Below are 14,349 nucleotides of genomic sequence, written 5' to 3' on the forward strand. Positions count from 1 at the left end.
TCAAGATGTTCTCATTATAGAGATATAAGTGCTGCAGCTGCATGGTCACTGTTCCTGTACCTTTACAAATACGATTACCAGATCCAGCCTTAAGGGAGGCATCCCATTGCAGTCTCCCAATCCTGCAGAACCACATACTTAATAATAGAGTGTTTCTCCTTCATTTACCTATGATTACTTCCTTGATTGTCATCCTTCTGACCCTTTCAAGTGCCACATATTAAATTAGTCCTAACATCTTTTAAAGGTATTATTGTTTATATACCAGAAGGAGATTTATGATCCAAAATAGGAAGTTAAATAAATTATTATAAAAGTTTTCTTAAGACACATAAGGGACTAGATGCAGGTTTAAACTGCCTAAGAGATTAAGGACTGAATTGTTAAAATTACTTTTTTCATGGAATTTCTGTATCTTGTGTGTCTAAATATGGCTAAAAATATGTTAAGTCAGGAACTTAGCCCAGAATGTTTAAAAAAGAGACCTGATTGTATCTTCCATAGAAATTAAATTAGCAGGTACATGCTATGGTTGAGTCAGGATCAGATTCCTGGCCAACCTTTAAGTTGGTTGGCATGTGCATCTGGGGCCCTGGCAGCCTGGGAAAGAAACACATTGGTGCAAGAAAAGGATCTAGAATTGGCTGGCTTCAAAACCCATAAAGTGATTGAAAAGGAATGAAAGAAGGGCAGGGCATTCTGCAGATACTGATTCAGCTTCCCTCCTGGGAAGGGTCTTGCAGAGCTGCTGTTTACATTTTAAAGCTGCTTTCCCCAGCAAGGTATAACTGCCTAATAAGAAGCCTGACTAGGAATTCACAGTAGGGACAGGTGTGTCTGTACAGTTTTTACACCAAATCCCCTACTCATGAAGTAAATCAAGCCTAGATATTTCTTTGTTGATGCTACAGAAGAAAGAAAAGCTGCTCCCCCTCCCCCAACACTATGGTTTCCTTGTATATAAAAAACATTCATTTCCCTCTTGATAGAAGTAGTTTGGCTTGTTGTAGAGTGGTATTTGCCTAGTGATTGCCAGAAAAATATGGGGAAAGGCTAAGAAAACTGGGGAAAAGTATGGGTGTGTGTATGACTACTTCATGTATATGTTTGTGGTGTGTAAACTTACTGTATAATTAAAAAAATAACAAGTAAAGATTCAAACAACAAGTTCATTCTTCACCTCACATCAGAATTTACACAAAGTTTGAAATGCCTTGGCCCAAATTAAGCAGGAAAACTTACCTATCTTATCTCTGATTATAAATGAACAACTTCAGGGTCTCAAGTTAGAGCCTTCTGGCAGAGAAAAACTTCAAAATCTGTTCCTTTTTTCCCCCCTGAACGGAGAACCTCCTTTGAAGTATGCTGAAAAGAATTCTGTCTGTCCCCAAAAGCCCTGTACATTGCCGCTAGTCAGTAGTTCCCACCACATCGGTATTAACATCCTACAGACACTCTGAGCAGCATACCTACACTTCCTGACAGATAACTTATTTAGTATACAAGCCACCAGTCCAAAGAGAATGCGCGGTACCCCTTTGGTATTATCCCTGATACCTAAGAGGAGAGATCATCTCTTCAGCAAAACATCAAATAGCATGTATGCAGGTACATTTTTATTTTTCAGCAAGACTAGATTGTGCAGTGTGCATCAATCCCTGTAGCAGAGGTTGGTTCAATGTCTCATCACCCCCAGGAGAGCAGCAGGTGAGCTGTGCCAAAAGCTAGGTGTGAGAGCTATGCATTATCAGTTAGATCAGCACAGATCACTCTTCTGTTCATAAGCTCTACTTCTGTACTTGGCCACATCTCCTACCTGTCCTTTTACAAGTAATTTATATTCCCAAAGAGAGTAAGAACCATGCAGTCCTTGCTAAGAGGGACTGTACAGTACTGCTATGCCTAAGAGGGACTCTACCACTATAGCCTGGAAAAGGCCAATAAATGGGTACAAAATTCTGTATCCTTGAACATACAACCATAGGAACTGTGACACTGAATTCAGTCAGTGGTCTTACCCCCATGCACAGCCATGCTGATAAACTTCAGAGAAATCTATAAATAAAACAACCCCAGTAACTAAAAGCAATGAAATATCCTCCTGAAAGTTAGTGGTTTGTATATGTTCTACCCTGGAGAATAAAGGTTTCTCTCACACATAGATACTTTATCCTATGTAATGTGACTGGACATGTGTTCAGATAATGACTAATCCTTTTTTGAATCCTAGTAAATTCTTGGCCTCAGTAACATCTTGTGACAGTGAGTTTCATAGGTTAATTACGTTTCCTGGAATGAAAGCACCTCTTCATTTCAGCTGTACATTTTTAACTTGATAATCTAGTCATAGCTTAAGGGTTGGGGACCTGCTTGATTAATGTCAGGTGACTCTAGGTGAGTGATTGGAAATAGTCCCTAATGAAAAATAGTTCTTGAAGGAGGTTTAAGTTTTAAGGCTAGGTGCAACAAGCTAGGTGCCCCTCACAAATCTACCTACCATTAGTTTTCCACACTGTAGAATACTCCCCTAAAGGAAGTAATAGCAGTTCTGTGCTGATGGATGTTTAATATTAAACAAAGCAACAGAAAATATATTCTGGAACCACATAGTTGGATGTCAAGGAGACTAAATAAATCGCTTAACAAGTTCTTGGCCATGTCCACACAGGACACTGACTGTGCAGTCATTACTGTGCAAGTGCTACATGACTGCGGAGTAGTCATTGCCACATGACTTTTTTGTAATGGTGACTGCAAAGTAGCTCATTACTACTGCATAATACCATCATGCTTCCTGCCACGTGATGCTACTGTACAGTAGTCACAGCCAACTGCACAGTCAGTGTCTTGTGTAGATGTGGCCCTTGTTACCCAATATGTCTGTGATCCTAGGATCAGCATATGTATTTTCGTAGTGATCTGGAGGGACTGGAGAGAACACCTTAAAGCTACCTTCATAGGACAGTGATGCTCAGCCTTTTGGCCCAGTGGGCCAGATTAAAGTTGTGTGACTGATCCATGGGCTGGATTGGACCCTGAATACCAGAATTGGGCCCTGGAGCCCCCACACTGCCCCGCATCCACTGAGATGAGTTTCTGGGACCCCATGCTGCTTCCACCCAGTCCCACATGCCGGGATCAGGCTCCAGGGACGCCACACCACCTCCACCCAGTTCTGTGCACTGGGATTGGGCTCCAGGGGCCCTGCACTGCCTCCACCTCATCCTGCATGTGAAGATTAGGTACTGAGGAGCCTCCACTGCCCCTGCACATTATGATCAGTCTGTATGGTCCTGCACACCTTACCAAAGGCATAGGGCCACTGTGGGCTAGATGAGACAGCAGCAGGGACCAGATCTGGCTCACAGGCTGAGTTGAATGCCTCTGTCACAGGGCATAGCAAAATGTACCTCCAATGAATTGAAGTTCATAGAATCATAGAAAGAAGGGCTGGAAGGGACCTGCAAGATCATCAAGTCTGGTACCCTGTCTTGGGCAGGAAGTAATTGGGTTCAAATGAGCTCAACAAGGTGCCTGTCCAGCCTCCTCTTGAATGTTACCAGGGATGGCAACTGAACCACCTCTGCTGGAAGTGTGTCCCAGACTCTAGTCACCCACACAGAAAATAAGTTTTTCCTTATGTCCACACAAAACTTTTCCTTGACTAACTTGTGCCCATTGGTCCTCATCCTCCCAGGGAGTGCTTTTCTGAAAAGTTGCTTTCCCAGATCCTCGTATTCTCCCTTGACATATTTGTAGGTGGCTATCGAATCACCCCTCTTTTTTTACTCCGACTGAACAAACCCAGCTCCCAAAGTCTCTCCTCACAAGGCCTATCTGCCAGGCCCTTAATCATGTGGGTGGCCCTTCTCTGCACCCTTTCAAGCTTGTCCACATCCTTCTTGAGGTGCAGTGCACAGAACTGGACACAGTACTCTAGCTGTGACCTCACCAGTGCCAAATAGAGGGGGAGGAGCACCTCTCTGGATCTACTGGTGACACATCTGCTGATGCACACCACAGTCCTGTTTGCCCTGCTGGTGACTTCATTGCACTGATGGCTCATATTCATCCTCTGGTCGATTGTCACCCCCAGGTCCTTTTCAGATGTAGTGCCAGCCACTGGACCAGCACCCATCATATAGATATAGTGAGGGTTCTTCCTGTCTAGATGAAGGACCCAGCACTTGTCCCTGTTGAACCTCATCTGATTGCATTCAGCCCATAGAACCAGCCTGTCACAGTTGTCCTGCATCTTTGTCCCGTCCTTGGACATCCCCCCTTGTCCCCACAGCTTGGTATCATCCACAGACTAAGGGAATGCAATGGGTCACATCAACTATGAGCCAAAAATTCATCTCTGAATCACAGCATTGGGTTTTGGGTCAATTTAGAGTGTAAATAAAGCTGAAGCCTTTTATCCATTGGACAGTGCTTGCCTCTGCTGAGCACAACCGTGAATGGTAGTTCATATCACCAAATCACCATGCCTGGCACTTTCAAATATAAAAGCCTCTATTTTTACTAAAGGCAAGTGTCTTGTTACCCATCCTGAAAGCCTACAACATTCACAGGAACTTGTGGAGTTATGTACCCACTTTCCACTGAATTCAACATGATTTGAGCATATAAATCCCTCCCTCTGCTTCTTTCACATCTCAGCCAGAGTGTTTTGATTCTCAACACAGTAACAGGTCCCATAACTAGGATGGTTGAGACCTTGATAAGCACAAGCAGCTGAGACCTAATATTATTTCTCATTGCCAATTTTCTGTCAGTTTTGGTCCCAACCAGAAAAGGAAAGCAAGCAAGCAAGGAAGAAATGATTATGATAGTGCTATACTCTGCTTGTAGAAGGTGGAAGACAGCGAACAATGTGTGTGTCTGTGTTGTTGTTGTTGTTGATCTTAGAATTCATTTTAAACTTGTTTAAATTTTCAAATGCAACCCTTCCTCCCTGGTGATTTTTTCATTCCAGTAAAACAGATGTTCTATCCTTGCCAGCTGTTGGCTCCTTTCTAAAGATCTACAGGGAAACACAAGCCACTTTGGTAACATTCAGACAAACATTTAATCCCGTGGCTAGGAGAGTTTACTTTCAGATTAATGATTATCAGGTTTAAAAGAAATCTCCCCCATTTTCAGACAAACGGCTTACTAAAAAGAAAAGAACTCTTTCTTGCTACCTAAATTTGGTTATTTTACAAGATTTGGACCTATAAAATCCATGATTAGGTTTTTTGGGTTTTTTCCCCCTTCGTGTTCTCATTAATGCTATATGTAATTCCCAGACTTCTTACAGATAGTTTTATACATATGTCAGCTGCAGAATAGATATTTAAATGAGAAATTTGGAAAGAGTTCTTCTAAGAATAGACTAAAGCAAAAACTAAATCAACAAATAAAAATAATTCTCTAGAGTTTGATCAGGTGAGGACTCTTAAAGAATGTGACATAAATATATGTAATTCATATTCAAATGAATATTGAGATATAAATCAAGTTGTTTGAAATTCTTCTTTTCAAAATATACTCTGATGTTACACCAAAATAGATATCTGTCTCCTACTTTTTGAGTATGATGTTAAGAACCTATATATTTATTTTGATTTCATCAAGTAATACGTGTGTGTGTGTAATTCATGTGTATATTATGTATATATGTTTTTTACCTGATATGAAATGGATTTTGTAAGTAGTTTGTCAACTAACTTACACACTGGTGTTTGCAAGAAAATTTTAGGTAAACTTGTTTTAAGAAAAGTCTTACTTTCTTATCTACTGGCTTTCAAAGAGATATTCAGCCTCCACCAAATTCATCTCAGTGATAGATTAGGTATTTGATCAGAATGGTAAGGGATAGACAATTTTTAGGGTCCTCAGATATGTGGAGAAGAGAGATTTGTCTGTTCCAAACCCTTTTCCCCTTCTTTATCCCATGGAGAATAAATATGAAGGACATGGATATATAAAGGACATGGATATATATAAGGATGAAGGGCTGAGGCTCTTTTCCTATACTTCTTTTTTGATGGCTAGGTATACATAAAAGATCATGTTCCTATTCATATTGAAGATTTAAATATTTGGACTTACAAAGCATAGAGTACCATACTTGGCCTTTTTGGTTTTTGGGGCATTGGGGGGGGGGTTTGAAGAAACATTGTGGAAGAAATGAGCAGTTCAAGAGTTAAATAAATTGGTCAGTATCTTTTCTGCTATATGTGTATAAAATTTATATTTCTGCTGTAGTATATTTGTATTTTTTTGTATTTAAGGACACCTCTGTTAAGAATTCAGTTAAGGTTATATTTACTGCAGATGAAGCAGTTGAGGACACTTCAGATAAGGACATATTAGAAGGCTCAGCTAGAGAAAATATTTCTTATGGCACCTTTGTGAGAAATCTCTTAAGCGTTCCTTTCCTTCAGGATGGCTGGCAAAGAACACTTCAGTTAAATACTCCAGAGTTTCAGGTACCACAACCAATGGTGCCTCAGTGCAAATGCTTCCCTCTATGCTGAATCAATTGATGGTGCCCTGCAGTTTAAGAAAAATAACTTTGCATTTCTATTTTTTTTTCTTTTTCCTTGCCTTTTCTTAAAAATAATAAAAATGAATCCAGATCAATCTCTCCCAAGGAAACCAGAGGAACTAAAAAACACTGCTTCTTTGGGTACCTTTCTACACAGTGAATTGACCAGCTTAGCTTAACTGAATATCTATAGGATTCCTATCAATGGGAAGAGTTTAAGAGAGCAACAGGATTCAAAAGGAAGGAACCTATAGGAAAAGAGTTTATCCCAGATCCTCAGAGGCAGGACTGACTACTTCCACTGGTCCACAATGTCCACACCGCACAGTTTTGCCACCGGAGTTATGCTGGCTAGGAGTGAAAAGATCACACCCTTTAATCAAAGCAGTTTTGCCAACAATAGACTTCATAGACATTAGAGCTGGAAGGGACCTCGGAAGATCATCGAGTCCAGACCCCCGCCCAAAGGGCAGGAAGTCAGCTGGATCCCAGCAAGATAAGCATCCAATTTGCTCTTGAAGGTGTTCAATGTAGGTGCTTGAACCACCTCCGCTGGCAGACTGTTCCAGACCTTGGGGGCTCAGACAGTAAAGAAATTCTTCCTTATGTCCAGCCTGAAACGGTCTTGCAGGAGTTTGTGACCGTTCGACCTCATCATCCCTTGGGGCGCTCTGGTGAACAAACGTTCCCCCAGATCCTGGTGGTCACCCCTGATAAACTTATAGGTGGCCATCAGATCACCCCTGAGCCTGCACTTTTCCAAGCTAAAGAGCCCCATGGCTCTCAGCCTGTCATCGTAAGTTCTGTTTTCCTGACCTCTGATTATGCGCATGGCTCTCCTCTGGACTCTCTCAAACTTCTCCACATCCTTTTTGAATTGTGAGTTGGAAGGGAGCTCAGAAGGTCATCTAGTGCAACCTCCTGCTCAAAGCACAACCATCCCCAACTATATCATTCTAGCCAAAGCTTTGTCTAACAAGTCTTAAATACCTCCAAGGATGGAAATTCCAAAAATTCTCTGTGTAACGTGTTCCAGTGCTTTACATCCTCCTTGTAAGAAAATTTTCCTCATACCCAAACTAAACTTCCCTTGGTGCAATTTGAGACCATTGCTCCTTGTTCTGTCATCTGCCATCACTGAGAACAGCCTAGCTCCATCCTCTTTGCAACCACCCTTCAGGTACTTGAAGGCTGCTATTAAATCCCTCCTCAGCTATCTTTTCTCCAGACTAAATAAGCCCATTTCCCTCAGCCTCTCCTCATAAATCATGTGTTCCAGCCCCTTAACCATTTTCCTTGCCAATTTGTCCTCATACTTCCTATAGTGGGGAGCCCAAAACAGAACACAGTACTCCAGATATGGCTTCATCAGTGTTAAATAGAGGGGAATAATCACTTCCCTTGACCTGCTGGCAACACTCCTACCAGTACAGCCCAGTATGGTGTTAGCCTTCTTCAAAACAAGGGCACACTGTTGGCTCATATTCAGCTTATTGTCCACTGTAACCTACAGGTCCTTTTTTGCAGAACTACTGCTTAGCCAGTCTGTCCTAAGCAAGTACTTGTGCATGGGATTGTTCTGTCCTAAGTGCAGGACTTTGCTCTTGTCCTTAATGAACCTCATGAGATTTCTTTTGGTCCAATCCTCCAATTCGTCGAGGTCTCCTAAAATAGCCTTCTCCTGTCTGCCTGTCATGGAGTGGGCTTATAGGCTGTTACTGCAAGACACATTTGCCTCCATTGGAGCATGTTTAGCAATTTGAGGGCTTTATAGAATATATTGAGATGTCTATAAGTACCATAGGTGTATTATAAGTACTGCATTATAGTGCAGTCTCTCTATATTGTGTTATTGAAAGAGAAAAGAATAAAAGATGGATTTGTTCTGTGACCTTTCAAATCTAATATTCTTTTCAACTAGTGTCAGCCATGTATTTACTTTACTGTACAAATGACAGAAGCATCACTGGGATAAAACCATGTCTTGTACCCTTTTTAAAATGTTAGAAGATACTGAAGTTGTTGGTTGTTTCTCTTCTCCCCTTGCTTTATATTCAGCAAGTTTTGATTATGATGTCCTATTTTATATTAAAAAGCATGAATTGACACCAGTTCCATTGTAATGCAGAATGCATAGCTTCAAGTGTTTGCAATGCTTTAGCCAGTTCCTATCAAATTGAAAACAGACTAGGGCCATTCTGAATGCAACTTTTCCAGGTCTACCAGTCTTGCAGCTGACATCTTTACAAACAGCTAAGCATTCACCAAAGTTGAGGAAACTTAAAGCAGAATTGGGTTTTGATACTTCAAGTTGTAAAAATAATGTACAAATGGTGGATTTTTTTCATAAATTTCATTAAAGGAACAGATTAGTTTTTCTAGTGAGAATAACTTGATCATTTTTCAGGAATAGAAAGCACCCCATCCACAGTGGGACATTTAATGTATCACCATTTTATTTATGTAATTTGTAAACAGCAAAATATCCTCGACAATGTCACTATTTTTTATATCGTGTTTGCCCTTTGCAAGATGTCCTATGGTCATTGGAAAGGGTACACTGCAAATTATAGCTCCACTCCGCATTGATGCATGGTTAGAGCTTACATTCGGAGAAGAGGAAGTTCTGCCTCTGTATCAGGCTGTCTCTTCTCCCTCCCATCCTACAATAGCTGGCAGATGTAGCCAGTTAGACCCAGCTTGCATGTATTCTACTCCCTCCCTCCTATGTCTGCTCCCCTCCAATGATGCTATACTGCCTAGAAATCTATAGCTGAGGAGCCAGCACAAGAAAGCAAGGCCCCATCCTCACAAGTACTAAAGATGCACACATCTAAAGAGTGAACCCATGAACTCTCTCTTCACGGAAAGAAAGGCAGACCCAGAAATTCTCTGTTCATATATACAAAGTGTTCAGTGGGAGAACATAGCCTCAATTTGCAGATACTCAGAGCCCTAAATCCACTGACAATGGGAGCTAACAGACTTCACCATATCAGAGGATATACTATCAGATCCTAACTAAGAGTGTAATATTTTCATTGTGATGTAGGAGATCTAATTAGAAATCACCACACTAATCAAACACCTTATGGCTAAACTCTCTCTTGGTCAAAAATATTTGTATTTAAAATGAAATATTTTTAAAATAGTAATATTCTCTGTGTTACTTTAATTTCTGTGACAAGCTTTAATTTAAGTCAAATTATCTTTATTATTACAGTCTTCCCTTTCCCCCACTTTTCTATATTGGGATTAGATTTTTTTTTTACCCTTTTCTCATCACCTGTGTTGACTAAACCCCCTGAGAAGGAAGACATACAGCATGATTACTTTGGAGAATTTACTCTGGAGTAAATTAACTCCAAATTAAAGAGTGGGCACATGACCAGCACACCCAAACTAGTTAAATATTACAAGCATTATTACAACACCTGGCCACTAGGTGGCAAAGGAGGCATTTTACATTGAGCAAGCAGCTACCCCAGAATGAGACTGATTTAGGGGAGCAGACATTCACTGATAATCATGTAACTTATACTGGGATGTAGCATCTCCTTACTTCCTAAAGGTAACTTTACCCTGGAATGAAATGACTTACACTGGAATAAGGCTGTCAGTGTGTCCACTCTAGTTTTACTATAGAGTAAAGCATTTGTTTTAATACCTTTCTCATGATAGGTATTAAAGGTACCTAACCAGGTATGACAGCCTGATTAAAAACTAGCATTTAACAAAATCAGTGTAATACTTATTAAATGTTAAAAACAGATAAATGAAAGATCTCAAAGTGTAATTGCGAGTAGATTATACTCATCAAACCACATGTTGTTTCTTATTTTATGCTTGGATTGTAAGCTTTCTTAAATTGTGAACCATCTCGTGGTTTCCTGTTCATACAGTATGGGTACTATGGGCACCCCACAGACTGACCACATGTGCTGACCCGGGACCAGATGAATGGAGTATGTTTGGTCAGTAAGTGCAATCCCAGCATGCTGGCCTGACCCTGGGATCCTGCTGCTTGCTGTCCTGACCCTGTGCTCTGTATCCAGATGCGTATTGGCCATATCGGATGCTCCCAGATTGAGTTGCATGCCAGACCAACTCCACGTACATGGATCCAGCAACACGCTGGTGCAATCTGGAGTGCAGGGTAATGTTATCTGGCTCACGTGGCTCCCCCCAGGCCTGGAAATTTGGCATCAGAAGAGCAGTAGTTAACACTGCTGCTGCTCCTCTTCTGCCTAATTTATGAATCTGGGGAGAGCCCCACAGGCTGGATTTGGCCTGTGGACTGGGGAATGAGCACCCCTGGTATATAGGAATATGCAGCTCACCCTCTAACTACTACCCCATGCTACTTATTCAGTTATGAACCTAGGCAGATCAACAGTGACTACGTGGCTTTGAGAGTAAGGGTGAAGGAGGAAAGGACTAGGTTGTTCAAGGTTGTCTAACCTTCTGGTCAAGGGTAAATGCAAGGATAGGAACAGACACATCCTATAATATATGGCTGCCTAGATGCTGTTGCAAGTAAAGTATTGGCCTCTTTGACTCTGGGGTGCTGTTTCCTGCAGAGGACCATTATGAAGACTTGACATCCAGAAAAAGACAAATTTCTTTACTCTTAAGCATAACAATCTATTGAGAATAGCTTAATCAAATGTAACAGGGAACCCTATAGCCCTGTTATGGAGAAGAGGGAGCCAGGGAAGGAAAGGCAAAAGGACCCATATAACACCAAAACCTTTGTGACCCAGTGATGGGGACAATTATCTGCTGTAAAGAAAGACCCAACAGCTGAGATGGGGGTGGAGAGAATCTCAGCTGTCAAAGGAAACCCCAGCAGGACAGCAGGGAGCAAGCAGCTTCCAGTGGAAAGGGAGCAGGGACCCCAGAGGGGAAATGCCAGGAACTGGGCTGGGGAATCACACTTGCAAAGTTCAGCCTACAGTCAGCTGCAGTATCCAGCTCTCTCCCTCTCTCTCTCTCTCTCTCTCTCTCTCGCCTTGGAAGCCCCAGAAAGGGGATGAAAAGAATTGAGGATGGTTTTATGTTCATCCTGGAGGAGCCTCTGGGGAGGAAATGGGGCACAGCAGGAGCTGAGTATACCCAAACAGGGTGAGAATTGTTTGTGGTGACATCAGAAAGGCCCAGGGAAAAGTGGGGGTACCCTGAGGACCATAGACTGTTTTGAGAGCCTAGTACAGGCCTGCTCTCGGTTCTTTTTCTGTTTTATTTCTGCTCATGACAGTAGTAACACCCAGTAGATCAGAGTGACTGTGAGGGGAAGCAAACAGGCAGCAGAGCAAAGTACCCAGTGAACTGTGATATTTCTGGTGGGATTTTTTTTCTTAGGGAATAGTCAGTTCTCCTGCACTCCCTTAGACTACAACCACATGGGATCCACTTTTCTAAGTTTGTTAAAGTTTGCTTTTCTAAAATCCAATAGTTCTATTTTACTGTTCTGCTTCTTCCCTTTTCTTGTGGTCATGCACACTATCATTTCATGGTCACTGTCTTCCAAGTTACTTTCCCACTACAGAGTCTCAACCAATTCCACCCTATTGTTAAGAAACAAATTGGGAAGCACTTTACTGCTGAGCTGGTTTCTTTCCTATCTGTACCAAAAAGCTGTCCCTGACACAATCTAAGAGCTTACTAGACTGTATCTGCTCTGCTTGTTAACTTCCAAGCAGATAACATGGTCAGTAAATATCCACAGACCAGCATATCCTATGATTGGAGGCTTCATTTAATTATTCAGCCATCTGCCTCCTGATCGGTGGTCTGTAGTAGACACCTACCAAGACATTACCCTTGCTACTTTTTCCTCTTTTATCTGAACCCATAGACTTTCAATCGGTGCTTCTACCACTTTGTTCTGGACCTTATCATCAATTCATGTGGTTGTAAGATACAAAACATTGTAATCTTTCCCCTTTTCCCTACTTGTGTGTGGGAGCTTGCTACTTGCAGGTACAAAAGGAGCCCAGGATGGTGATCCTAGGTTCCCCGTGCTAGCAAAAAGATGTGATGGGATCTGATTCTGGATTCTGCAATTCCACCATTTGCCATGCACATGGGGCATGACAGGAGGTACAATTTTTGTGGATCGTGGTTAAGTCATCAGCTCAACGGGGGCACACTGAGCTGAAAGTCAAGGCCTAGGTTTTATTTTTTTCACATCTGTACGCACCCCATGTCCGCATCTACACATGAAGGCACAGGCAGTTTGTGGCACCACATATCTCTTTGTGGTGCCACAAACCACACATGTTAAATGTTAAAATGTGTGATGCATTGCTAGTTTGCAGCACTGGGTCAAAATTTGCTACCAAGATTTCCCAGTAGCAAAAAAAAAAAAGCGCTGGAAAAAAGCAGTGCAAAGCATGAGAAAAAGTGTGCATTGGGACAAACAGAGGCCTGGAGGCATTTCAGGGTAAGTAGTTGAAAGGTCAATGGTGTTTTCTATCTTGGTTTTCTTGCCTTGTTTTATGCTGCTGATAACTAAGCTAAAGGAGTATCGTCCAGGCTTTCATAAGACTGAGACCATCTCTGTTAACTTCAAGGAGGCCAATCTTGCCTGGAAAGAAAATTTGGAGTCTGTCTAGCTCACCTACTGGGATAAAGAACCTGTTTTTCTTTGCAGCAGTCAAAGCTGGAGAAAGCCCAATAATCCTAGATTAAAGAACTCACATGACTTAAAATGTGCTTTTTTTGGGTAGATGTTTCTCATTGTGCACTTGCTTAAACACCAAGATCCTGATCTGTGATGGGGCACCAAGGTGCTGGCCCCAGCCTCCGGCTCCTCCTGGGTGAAAAGCCAGGAGGAGCTTAGCAAGGGCGGTTTTCCCAAAGCGGCACAATTTGTCCCTTGGTCTCGCAACAAAGTGCGTGTTCAGGCGCATGCACTAAGGCACAAATCCCCAGCACAAATTTGTGCCACTGCTATTTATGTGTGACAGGCTGTCTGGTAATGATTTGGCCCAGGGATTTTGAAAGGGTAAAAGATGATCGAAGGGCTTGGGATTCCCTTTCCTCACCAATCAGGCCCCAGAGACTCACCCTCCATGTCTTCTGATTGGGCCCTTGGGTCACCCTGAGGGGGATAAAAGGGGCAGCGCAGCTGATGCAGAGGAGACCAGCGAGGGACCACGAGGAAGGAGTTACAAAGAGCTAGGCCAGCAGGGCTGAAGCAGTTGCCCCAGAAGACCCAGAAGGAGTGGGACCTGCAGGCAGCATTTGGACCCTCAGCAGCGTGGCATGGAGCTAGCAGGACAGGCTCCCCGCTGGGCTCCAGGATCCCCTACGAGGCTGCAGCCAGCAGGGGAGGTTCCTCCGCTCCAGCAAGAAGCTGAGCAGCAACCTGAGAGGTTCCCAGCTCTGCTTTCAGCTCCTCCAGCAAGAGGCCAGGAAGCTCAACGTGAGGCAGAGGCTGCTGAGAGGTCAAAGCCCTCCTAGCAGCACAGGGTAGTACCAGTGCTGGTGGCTGTATGGTAGAGGTGCTGCTTACTATGTCGGACATCTGTGTTCAAGCCTTGCTGGGGTGAGTGAAGGGAGAAGGAAAAATTCTTGCTGCAGTGGAAGGGGGTCATTGTGTTTTCCCTCTTTCCCCCCTCCAGGTTCCTAGGTCCCATATTTCTTGTCATTTGACACTTTGTATTTTGTGTGTTTTATATTTCACCAACCAGTATTGTTTGTTGTGCTGTTTGTGTTTTATATTCTGTTAAATCTGTCTTTTGTCAACTGGATGAATATGTCTATAAATATAAATGCGTAACCTTTATTGAATCCTGCCCCCTCTGGGC

This window comes from Crocodylus siamensis, chromosome 1, assembly GCF_052110815.1.
Source record: "Crocodylus siamensis isolate JL-2025a chromosome 1, ASM5211081v1, whole genome shotgun sequence".
Lineage (NCBI taxonomy): Eukaryota > Metazoa > Chordata > Crocodylia > Crocodylidae > Crocodylus > Crocodylus siamensis.